Here is a 12,797-nt window from a genome sequence, read left to right on the forward strand (position 1 = left end):
CCCCAACCCAGCAAAGTGTACTGCGAAGCAAAGCTCCCAGCTCAGCAAAGCATGGTAAAGCCCCCAGCCCAGCAAAGCGCCCAAAAATGCCCTCACCCCAGCAAAGCCCCCAGCAAATCACCCAGCAAAGCCTCAGGCCGGCTCAGCAGCAACATCAGCATAGCATCACCACCAGCCAGGCAGCCCAGCATCAGCACCAGCAAGCACAGCATAATCACCAGCCGGGTACAGCACACAAGCTAGCCAGCCGAAGACAAGACAGAAGCCAGGTGAGGGGCTTATTTATGTGAAATACTGCCTATTGAATATATTTAACTTACACCAGTGCTATGTTCATCTACATTTGGCCCCACCTATGACCAGGCCCACTTTCTGTGGCATGACCATGCCCATTTTTTGCCGCACAGTCATTCCTTCTTGGTGCCCAGGGGTGCGCCGGATCTCCCAGGAACCTAGAAACACCCCTGTCCTCTACATCTCCTGTGAATGGGGATACCAAATACCAATGCCTCAATCGCATTGTTAGAAAACTGGGGGGCCCACAATCAATTGAGTGCATTTCCATAGACGGAAAATCTGATGCAGAACTTTTGCACTATACTTCATTTATAGTGGTACAGAGGGACCAAGACCCCTGGATATCCCCAAAATGCCCTCATTTACAAAACAAGACCCCCAAATGTATTTAACAAGGGGTTTAAATTGAAGGATAACTCAGAGCAAATATACATTTAGAAACAGGGGGAGCAGGCAAGCAGGCATGTGTACTAATGCGCATGCACCGCTCCCAGCCATGGACACCTGATCAAGGATGCGTGTCGCCGGGCAGCGCCTGTGCAGTCATCTGATCAGAGAGAAATCTGTTGCTTACCCATATACCACAGGCCAATTCCAAATTAATTTCATGCTGAAATTGATTCAGAATCAGCCAGTGGTGTAGCTAAGGAGCTGTGGGCCCCGATGCGAGTTTTACAATGGGGCCCCCCAAGCACTCTATACATAGCAATTGATACGGCGCACCAAAACCTGCCAATGGTAACTAAAGTGCCTGAGGTGCAAGAAGGGGATGGGGAACAGTTTGTTAATAATTACCACTATTCAAAGTACCTATAGAAGTGATTATTATGGGCATAGGACCAATAGAGAGCTAATACAGTAGTTGAGGGAGGGCCCTTCGGGGCCCCTCTGGCCCTAGGGCCCCGATGCGGTGGCTACCTCTGCAACCCCTATTGCTACGCCCCTGGAATCAGCCTTATGATGGCACATCTGCTGCCTCGCTGTCCCAATGCTGCCCCCTGTCGCTTGTACCGATATCACTCGGCATTACCGCTGCACACCCGACTGACCACGAAGGTCCGATATCTTGCAGCATGTCAGACCGATTTATGTGACCAATTTCGGCACAAAATTGGTCGCATCATCGATCGGGCTTGCACTTGGCAGCACTGACTTGCATCTGATTCGATTATAATAATCAAATTGGATGGTCGATCGCCCGCCAAGTCGCCTGATGTATGGCCTAACTTATTTTATTTCAGTTTTGTTTTTAAAGCGGACCTGAACTCAGAACTTAATCCTCTCTGCTCTAAAAGATAAGCAACAACATAATAACCATTGGCGTCGCTAGGGCCTTTGATCCGGGGCACCTCCCAGGACCTGTTGCCATGGTGCCCCGAATCGTTTGAGTGGCAGGAGGGGGCACTGGGCGGAGTGGCGGGGGGAGCAGGCAGTTCAAAACTCACCTTCCGTTCGGATCGACGCAGGCACAGCTTCCATGTGCTTCCGACTTCCTCCAACTGGCGTCCATTGTCTTGGTTACAGCGCCCCCTGTGACGATGCAGAGGGGGCGCAGTTACCAATGCGAGCTACGGCGGAGGAGGAAATCGGAAGGAGCTGGAGGCTGTGTCTGCGGCGATCGGAGGTGAGCTTGTAATTGCCTGCTCGCCCCAGTGCCCCCTCCTCCTTACTCCCGCCTCCCTGGGGGAAGCTGCCTATCTAATCTATACTGGGGACAGCTGCCTATCTAATCTATACTGAGGGAAGCTGCCTATCTAATCTATACTGGGGAAGCTGCCTATCTAATCTATACTGGGGACAGCTGCCTATCTAATCTATACTGGGGACAGCTGCCTATCTAATCTATACTGGGGACAGCTGCCTATCTAATCTATACCAGGGACAGCTGCCTATTTAATCTATACTGGGGACAGCTGCCTATCTAATCTATACTGGGTACAGCTGCCTATCTAATCTATACTGGGGACAGCTGCCTATCTAATCTATACTGAGGGAAGCTGCCTATCTAATCTATACTGGGGGAAGCTGCCTATCTAATCTATACTGGGGGAAGCTGCCTATCTAATCTATACTGGGGACAGCTGCCTATCTAATCTATACTGAGGGAAGCTGCCTATCTAATCTATACTGGGGGAAGCTGCCTATCTAATCTATACTGGGGACAGCTGCCTATCTAATCTATACTGGGGACAGCTGCCTATCTAATCTATACTGAGGGGTTGAGCCGAAATTTTCGTAATTTCGCATTACTAAAATTACGCATGCGAAATTTGCGATTACGATGCGAAATTACGGTAGCGTAATTGCCATTAAAATCGTAATTGAAAATACCGTAAGCGTAATTTTCAACGCGTAATTTCGCGCTTCGTTCATGCCGTAATTTCGCATTAAACGCTACCGTAATTTCGCGTTAAACCGTAACGCTCCGTATAATATAAAAAAGCCGCCGACTTTAAGGGTTAATAGCAAAGCCCCCTTAAATGCTAAGAGCCTCAAATTTGGAGAATATATTAAGGAGATCAGGAGGAATAAGAGGAAAAATTTTTTTTTCAAAAAGACCTTATAGTTTTTGAGAAAATCGATGTTAAAGTTTCAAAGGAAAAATGTAAACATTTAAAAACCCGCCGACTTTAACGGTTAATAGCAAAGCCTGCTTAAAGTTTAGGAACACCAAATTCCCAGGGTATATTAAGGGGATCAGTGGGAATAAGAGGAAAAAATTTTTTTTCAAAAAGACCTTATAGTTTTTGAGAAAATCGATTTTTAAGTTTCAAGGGCGAAAATGTCTTTTAAATGCAGAAAATGTCAGTTTTTTTTGCACAGGTAACAATAGTGTATTATTTTCATAGATTCCCCCAAGTGGGAAGAGTTTTACTTACTTCGTTCTGAGTGTGGGAAATATAAAAAAAAAAACGACGTGGGGTCCCCCCTCCCAGACCTCTTTAACCCCTTGTCCCCCATGCAGGCTGGGATAGCCAGAATGCGGAGCACCGGCCGCGTGGGGCTCCGCACCCTGACTATACCAGCCCGCATGGTCCATGGATTGGGGGGTCTCGGAAGGGGAGGGGCAGCCAAGCTTTCCCCTCCCCCTCCGAGCCCTTGTCCAATCCAAGGACAAGGGGCTCTTCTCCACCTCCGATGGGCGGTGGAGGTGGAGGCCGCGATTTCCTGGGGGGGAGGTTCATGGTGGAATCTGGGAGTCCCCTTTAAAAAGGGGTCCCCCAGATGCCCACCCCCCCTCCCAGGAGAAATGAGTATAGAGGTACTTGTACCCCTTACCCATTTCCTTTAAGAGTTAAAAGTAAATAAACACACAGACACTTAGAAAAAGTATTTTAATTGAACAAAAAACATAACCACGAAAAAAGTCCTTTAATATTCTTAATTAACCATTAATACTTACCTGTCCCTTTAAATAAATGATCCCTCGCAATATCCTCGGAAATGTTCTATCAGTTACAATGTAACAAAGTTATTACAATGTAACAACTTTGTTACATTGTAACTACGCCGCACCCCACGTCACTCACCGCCGCCGCCGCCGCCGCGTCTGTGCTGCAGGACCCGACAGAGCTCTGAGCTATAGCTCAGAGCTCTCTAAGCATCTTTGTATTTGGGCTCCAAGGAGCCCCATTGGTCCTTAGCAGACCAATGGGGTTCCTTCTGATTTAAAGGAACCCCATTGGTCTGCTAAGGACCAATGGGGCTCCTTGGAGCCCAAATACAAAGATGCTTAGAGAGCTCTGAGCTATAACTCAGAGCTCTGTCGGGTCCTGCAGCACAGACGCGGCGGCGGCGGCGGTGGCGGTGAGTGACGTCGGGTGCGGCGTAGTTACAATGTAACAAAGTTGTTACATTGTAATAACTTTGTTACATTGTAACTGATAGAACATTTCCGAGGATATTGCGAGGGATCATTTATTTAAAGGGACAGGTAAGTATTAATGGTTAATTAAGAATATTAAAGGACTTTTTTCGTGGTTATGTTTTTTGTTCAATTAAAATACTTTTTCTAAGTGTCTGTGTGTTTATTTACTTTTAACTCTTAAAGGAAATGGGTAAGGGGTACAAGTACCTCTATACTCATTTCTCCTGGGAGGGGGGGTGGGCATCTGGGGGACCCCTTTTTAAAGGGGACTCCCAAATCCCACCATGAACCTCCCCCCCAGGAAATCGCGGCCTCCACCTCCACCGCCCATCAGAGGTGGAGAAGAGCCCCTTGTCCTTGGATTGGACAAGGGCTCAGAGGGGGAGGGGAAAGCTTTGCTGCCCCTCCCCTTCCGAGACCCCCCAATCCATGGACCATGCGGGCTGGTATAGTCAGGGTGCGGAGCCCCACGCGGCCGGTGCTCCGCATTCTGGCTATCCCAGCCTGCATGGGGACAAGGGGTTAAAGAGGTCTGGGAGGGGGGACCCCACGTCGTTTTTTTTTTATATTTCCCACACTCAGAACAAAGTAAGTAAAACTCTTCCCACTTGGGGGAATCTATGAAAATAATACACTATTGTTACCTGTGCAAAAAAAACTGACATTTTCTGCATTTAAAAGACATTTTCGCCCTTGAAACTTAAAAATCGATTTTCTCAAAAACTATAAGGTCTTTTTGAAAAAAAATTTTTTCCTCTTATTCCCACTGATCCCCTTAATATACCCTGGGAATTTGGTGGTCCTAAACTTTAAGCAGGCTTTGCTATTAACCGTTAAAGTCGGCGGGTTTTTAAATGTTTACATTTTTCCTTTGAAACTTTAACATCGATTTTCTCAAAAACTATAAGGTCTTTTTGAAAAAAAAAATTTTCCTCTTATTCCTCCTGATCTCCTTAATATATTCTCCAAATTTGAGGCTCTTAGCATTTAAGGGGGCTTTGCTATTAACCCTTAAAGTCGGCGGCTTTTTTATATTATACGGAGCGTTACGGTTTAACGCGAAATTACGGTAGCGTTTAATGCGAAATTACGGCATGATACGACTGTAATGCGAAAATTACGAGAAAATTACGCTTACGCGAAATTTCGCGAAATCCTTCTTCATTACGATTATGTACTTACGGCCATAATCGTAATTACACTAATTACGCGAAATTTCGCGAAATCGTAATTAGGTAATTACGCTCATCTCTAAAGCTGCCTATCTAATCTATACTGGGGGAAGCTGCCTATCTAATCTATACTGGGGACAGCTGCCTATCTAATCTATAATGGGGACAGCTGCCTATCTAATCTATACTGGGGACAGCTACCTATCTAATCTATATTGGGGACAGTTGCCTATCTAATCTATACTAGGGGACAGCTGCCTATCTAATCTATACTGAGGGAAGCTGCAGCTACCTATTTAACCTATGCTGGAGGCAGCTACCTATTTAACCTATGCTGGAGGCAGCTACCTATCTCATCCACGCTGGGGGAAGCTACCTATCTAACCTATACTGGGGGAAGCTACCTATCTAACCTACACTGGGGGCAGCTACCTATCTAACCTACGCTGGGGGAAGCTACCTATCTAACCTACGCTGGGGGAAGCTACCTATTTAATCTATACCAGCCACCCGAAGACAAGACAGAAGCCAGGTGAGGGGCTTATATATGTGAAATGCTGCCTATTGAATATGTTTATGTCACGCCACTGCTATGTTCATGCACATTTGGCCTCACCTTTGACCACGCCCACTTTACATGGCATAACCACGCCCATTTTTTGCCACTGCGCACTCATTCCCTCTTGGTGCCGAGGGTAGCCCCGGATCTCACAGGAACCTAGAAACGCCCCTGATAATAACCTTAAAGCTATGTACCCACGTTGCTATTTTCCCGATGACTGACGATACTTTGAGTGCCAAACGTTTGTTTCCGCAATATCGTGACGTGGGTGCAGGCGCAGGACCACACAAACATCGTTTAGCATTGCGCCGCAATAACAACCATCATAGTAGTTTAGAATGCTAAGATCCCTGACAACTCCCACGCAAAGTACCGCAATCGCTTGAAGTCTCTTTCGCTCCAGGCGTGTAGCGTTGTGTGACGTTGTGCACACCCGCCGGCAGGAAGAGGTGTCGGTGACCACTGTCATCAAGGGGAAATCGCAGGACCTGTCGAGCGGTGAGTAGCCACATTTCTTTGTTACAGCTGATACAAATCCTGCAATAAATCTGCAAAGTTTCTACTTCCTGCTTTCATAGAAGCAGACATATTGTTATCAGCCTGGGCTTTCAAATGAGCTTATCTCCCATCTCTGCCATGGCAGTCAGGTGACATAGGGGAGAAATCAAATTACAACTTGTGATTATACACAAATGAGGGGGAATTAACAGTCTCAACTCTCTACATACAGGGTACATTTTTCTGTTTTCCTTCTGTCCTGCTAAAGAGTTTACATTCACATTATTTTTATTATTTATTTATTTTTATTATTATTATGTTTTTATTTTAAACATTTTTTTTACTAACTTGAACTGATCTGTTCTCTCTATAGAGAACAGATTGTTTCCAGCCTGCAACAACTCTATGATCTCTCTGCAGCCTGCAACATCTCTATGATCTCTCTGCAGCCTGCAAAATCTCTATGAGCTGCTCTGCTGCTAGCTACGGGACTTGGCTACAGTACAGAGCCGGGTCCCATAGTATACTGCCGGGAGGAGAGTCAGATATCCGTGCAGCTTCTCCTCTATTGTTATGACAGCAGTGATCACATGATCACTGCTGTCATGTGACAGGCAGAGAGTATGTAGCGGGGCGATTGGCTGCTCTGCTACTACCCACGGAACCCGGCTACAGTGCACTGCAGGGTCCTGCAGGATACGATTGGCCGGGAGTGGAGGGGAATTTCGGCTGCAGTTTCCGAGCGCCTTATATAAACAGCACTGCGGCTAAGAACTGACAGCCACGTGCCGTATATATAAGGCACTCGGTAGTAAAGTGGTTAACCACTTGCTGACCGCACGCTTATACCGTGCGTCGGCAAAGTGGCAGCTGCAGGACCAGCGACGCAGTACTGCGTCGCCAGCTGCAGGCTGATTAATCAGGAAGCAGCCGCTCGCGCAAGCGGCTGCTACCTGTCAATTCACGGCGGGGGGCTCCGTGAATAGCCTGCGGGCCGCCGATGGCGGCTCGCAGGCTAAATGTAAATACAAGCGGAAATAATCCGCTTTGTTTACATTGTACGGCGCTGCTGCGATCGGCGATATATAGCATTGTGTTTACTGCCACTCTGTGTACACCGCTCAGCCAGACTATATACCATTGTTTACTGACACTCTGTGTACACCGCTCAGCCAGACTATATACCATTGTTTACTGACACTCTGTGTACACGGCTCAGCCTGACTATATAGCATTGTGTGTACTGCCACTGTGCACCTCGCTCAGCCACGCTATATATAGCATTGTGTTTACTGCCACTCTGTGTACACCGCTCAGCCAGACTATATACCATTGTTTACTGACACTCTGTGTACACCGCTCAGCCAGACTATATACCATTGTTTACTGACACTCTGTGTACACGGCTCAGCCTGACTATATAGCATTGTGTGTACTGCCACTGTGTACCTCGCTCAGCCACGCTATATATAGCATTGTTTACTGACACTCTGTGTACACCGCTCAGCCAGACTATATAGCATTGTGTGTACTGCCACTCTGTGTACACGGCTCAGCCAGACTATATATCATTGTGTGTACTGCCACTCTGTGTACACCGCTCAGCCAGACTATATAGCATTGTGTGTACTGCCACTCTGTGTACACCGCTCAGCCAGACTATATACCATTGTTTACTGACACTCTGTGTACACCGCTCAGCCAGACTATATACCATTGTTTACTGACACTGTGTGTACACCGCTCAGCCAGACTATATAGCATTGTGTGTACTGCCACTGTGTACCTCGCTCAGCCACGCTATATATAGCATTGTTTACTGACACTCTGTGTTCACGGCTCAGCCAGACTATATAGCATTGTGTACTGCCACTCTGTGTACACCGCTCAGCCAGACTATATAGCATTGTGTGTACTGCCACTCTGTGTACACCGCTCAGCCAGACTATATAGCATTGTGTTTACTTCCACTCTGTGTCTGCTGGGCCTGGGAACAGTAGTACACCGCTCACCTGCCACTGTATAGCATTGTGCTCTGTGTCGCTGCTGGGAATAGTGGTGCACCGCTCACCCGCCACTGTATAGCATTGTGCTCTGTGTCGCTGCTGGGAATAGTGGTACTGTATAGCATTTCTGTACTGCCACTGTACTGCTGCCAGTCAGCGTGTACTGTAAGGATAAGTGAAATGAGGAAGAAATCCGGTGAAAGAGGAAGGGGCAAGGGAAGAGGTGTTTCCCCTGACGGTTCACGTACAGGCCACAGGGGAGCACCCAAGAAAACCCACTCAATACCGCCCATGTTGTCCAGGACAACAACCCTCACAAATCCAAAAGAACAGGACCAGATAATTACTTGGATGACCTCTCAAGCGTCCAGCAGTGGGTTAAGCAGCACCAGCACATCACGCACGAGGTCCGAGTCCTCAGCCAGTTACAAGGAGCCAGTGGGCACAAAGCTGACACAACCGGCAGCGACACCACGCACACAACTGCCAGATAACCAGTCCGATGAATTACCTCAGGACACAATGGGGTATTCGCAGGAGCTATTCCCAGCCCAACAAACTTCCACCTTTCAAAGGTCAATGGAGGAACAGCCAGAAATGTTGTGCCCGGATTCACAACCATTAACTGTGGGAAATGCACCGCGCACTGAAATACAAGGCAAGTCCGAGGAGGACTCGGAAACCCAAATCCCAGAGCAAGTTGGGCAGGAGGGGTTGCAATTGCAGGAGGTCGGCCGACAAGATCTGGAAGACGACGTTGGAGTGAGCTGCGCAGAGGTTGTTCTGGGGAGCTCTACTCCACGGCGGCGGCCCCCCACAATGACATATGACGAGTTTGAGGAGATGGAAGAGGAGGGTATGGACAATGTGGACATAGACCCAGATTTTGTTTGTGAACGAGAACATCGCCGTCGTAGCAGCAGCACAGATGAGTCTGTTGAAGAACCCACTGCTGCACGAGTTCGCCTTGTGCCACAAGGTAGGCGGCGCGCAATTTCAGGCACCACAAGCGTGGAAGTTCAAGTGAGAGGCAAAAGAGGAGCAAACAGAAATCGCCAGCAAGGAGGCAGGTGCTCCAAAGTCTGGGCTTTCTTTGAAGACTGCACTGAGGATGTTACCATGGCGATTTGCAAGGTGTGCAAGACCCGCCTGAGCAGGGGGAAAAGTATTAACAACCTCTCCACCACCAGCATGAGCCGCCACATGCTATCCAAACATCCCACTCTGGGCAAACGCGGCAGGACAGGGTACCAGCAACACTGCCTCCCTTGGGTTCACCAGACTCACCACCAGACCCGCCTCAGCAGCAGCAGTAGCCCAGCCATTGCGTGGTTCACAACATTCACAAACATCAGACGACGCTGACACTGTCACTTTCCGGAGTAGTGCTCTTGAGGTCTCCCAGTGTTCATCAAACACAACAACCAACAGCCCTTCCGTGTGCAGCGCTACGGTTCAGTTGTCTGTGTCGGAGATGTTTGAGCGCAAGAGGAAATTGCCAGCAAATGACCCCCGGGCCGTGGCAGTAACAGCCAGCATAGCCAAGCTTCTGGCCTGCGAAATGCTGCCATATCGAGTGGTGGAGACAAACAGCTTCAAGGGCATGATGTCAGTGGCCATCCCACGTTACGTGGTTCCCAGCCGCTACCACTTTGCGCGCTCTGCAGTGCCTGAGTTGCATGAGCACGTGGTCAGCAAAATAACCCGAAGCTTGAAGAATGCCGTTGCCTGCAAGGTTCACCTCACCACTGACACTTGGACGAGTGCGTTCGGCCAGGGTCGATACATCTCCCTTACCGCGCACTGGGTGAACCTTGTGGAGCCTGGCAGCGATTCCTCACCTGCTACGGCGCGGGTGTTGCCCACGCCGCAAACAGCTGCACCGCCGTCCCTCCCACTGGATAACAACAGCAGCACCTACCTCTCTGACTCCTTCTCCTCCAACGCATCTCAAAGCTGTACCTCATCCGGAAACGCTAACCCAGCAGCAGTAGGATCGTGGAAGCAGTGCAGCACAGCTGTTGGCATGCGTCAGCAAGCGTTGCTGAAGCTGATCTGCCTTGGGGATAAGCAGCACACAGGGGAGGAAATTTGGAAGGGAATAAAGGAACAGACGGATTTGTGGCTGGCACCGCTGGACCTGAAACCGGGCATGGTTGTGTGTGATAATGGGAGTAATCTCATTTGCGCTTTAAGGTTGGCTAAGCTGACACACATCCCTTGCCTGGCGCACGTGATGAACCTAGTAGTTCAGCGGTTCCTGAGGACATACCCAGGCGTGGCCGATCTTCTGTTGAAGGTGCGTCGAGTGGCCAAACATTGTAGAAATTCCAGTACTGCTTCGGGGGCACTCGCCAAGATGCAGGAGCGCTTCAATCTCCCCCACCATCGCTTGCTGTGTGATGTCCCTACGCGCTGGAATTCTACGCTGCACATGCTAGCACGCTTTTGTGAGCAGAAGAGTGCAGTGGTCCAGTACATGACGGCGCAGTACCGAGGCGCATCCGGACAGCTGCCAAGCTTCTGTGGATCCGATTGGGCCAACATGTTGGACCTCTGCCAAGTCCTCCAAAATTTTGAGCAATCCACGTTGCTTGTGAGCAGTGACAACTCTTCAGTCAGCATTACCATACCACTGCTGTGTTTACTGAAGAGGTCAATGTTGAAAATCAAGGAAACAGCTGTCATGATGCAACTGGGGGAATCTGAAGGAGAAAACGATCAGCGTGATGGTACCAACATCAGGCCATCCGCCTCAGGGAGCGCTGGCCCCAGCAGCTATGACGAAGAAGAGGAGGAGGAACAGCTGGAGTTGGAGCAGGAATTTCATGCAACCACTGACGAGGGCCAGAGCGGTGCACGTTGGACTTCCACAATTCAGCGCGAATGGTCAGCAGAAGCAGACCAGGAGGAAGGTGACGACTATGATGCATCACAACAACTATCACAACGCTCACAAGAGGATGATGAGGATTCTGGTAGGACTCTGGCACACATGGCTCAATTCATGCTAGACAGCATTGAACGCGACCCACGCATTGTGCGCATTCTGGACAACACCAATTACTGGGTTTATACCCTTCTGGATCCACGGTACAAACACAATGTTCTAAAACTGCTTGAAGAAAGAGTCAGACAGGTCAAAATGGAAGAATACCAGAAGGCCCTTGTGGAGACTTTAGAGAGGAGATTGACATCCTCCCCCTCCTCTAGCCAGTTGTACGCCGACAGACTGACTTCCGCAAACCCAGGACGACCAGGAGGGCAGCAAACAACGCAAGCCGCAGCTAGTGCCCAAAAGGGAATGGTATCGGCAGTGTCCTTGGAGTGGGAACATTTTCTGACACCCATGCAGCAGCAGCCCACTGAACAGCAAGCGTGCAGATCCACCTCCAACACCGATCGCCTGGAGAAGATGGTCAAGGACTACATGTCAGATGACGTAGCTGTGTCGAACAATCCATCCGCACCCTTCAACTATTGGGTATCGAAGCTAGACACCTGGCACGAACTGGCAATGTACGCAATAGAGGTGCTGGCTTGCCCGGCAGCCAGCGTTATGTCGGAACGCTGTTTCAGTGCTGCCGGAGGCATCGTCACAGATCGGCGTATCCGCCTCTCCACAGAAAATGCAGACCGTCTGACTCAAATTAAAATGAATCAATCCTGGATTGGAAATGACTACGCAACACTCCAGGACCCCAACCAAGTAACATGACCAATGAACATCTGGGATGGTGTAGCGTTTCCGGTCCCTGTTTATTGAACCTCTCATCTGTATTACATTTATGACTGCATGGCGGCAAAAAGCATTGCTGCTATATCCGCACGCTTTTTGTCCTCATGCAAGGCCTGGGTTGTTGTGTCTCAAAAAGCATGGCCTTCTCCTCCTGCGCCTGCTCCTGTTCCATCACGTGTGCTGCTGCTGCTGCTGGGTTAGCGTTGCCGGTCCCTGTTTATGGAACCTCTTATCTTTATTACATTTATGACTGCATGGCGGTACAAAGCATGCTATCCGCACGCTTCTTGTCCTCATGCAAGGCCTGGGTTGTTGTGTCTCACAAAGCGTGGCCTTCTCCTCCTGCGCCTCCTCCTGTTCCATCACGTCTGCTGCTGCTGGGTTAGCGTTGCCGCGTGGTCCATGTTTATTGAACCACTTATCTTTATTACATTTATGACTGCATGGTGGTACAAAGCATGCTATCCGCACGCTTCTTGTCCTCATGCAAGGCCTGGATTGTTGTGTCTCACAAAGCGTGGCCTTCTCCTCCTGCGCCACCCTCCTCCTGTTCCATCACGTGTGCTGCTGCTGGGTTAGCGTTACCGGTCCCTTTTCCTGGAACCTCTTATATGTATTACATTTATGACTGCATGCCGACAAAAAGCATGTTACC

Source organism: Hyperolius riggenbachi, chromosome 2 (genome assembly GCF_040937935.1).
Source record: "Hyperolius riggenbachi isolate aHypRig1 chromosome 2, aHypRig1.pri, whole genome shotgun sequence".
Taxonomy (NCBI): Eukaryota; Metazoa; Chordata; class Amphibia; order Anura; family Hyperoliidae; genus Hyperolius; species Hyperolius riggenbachi.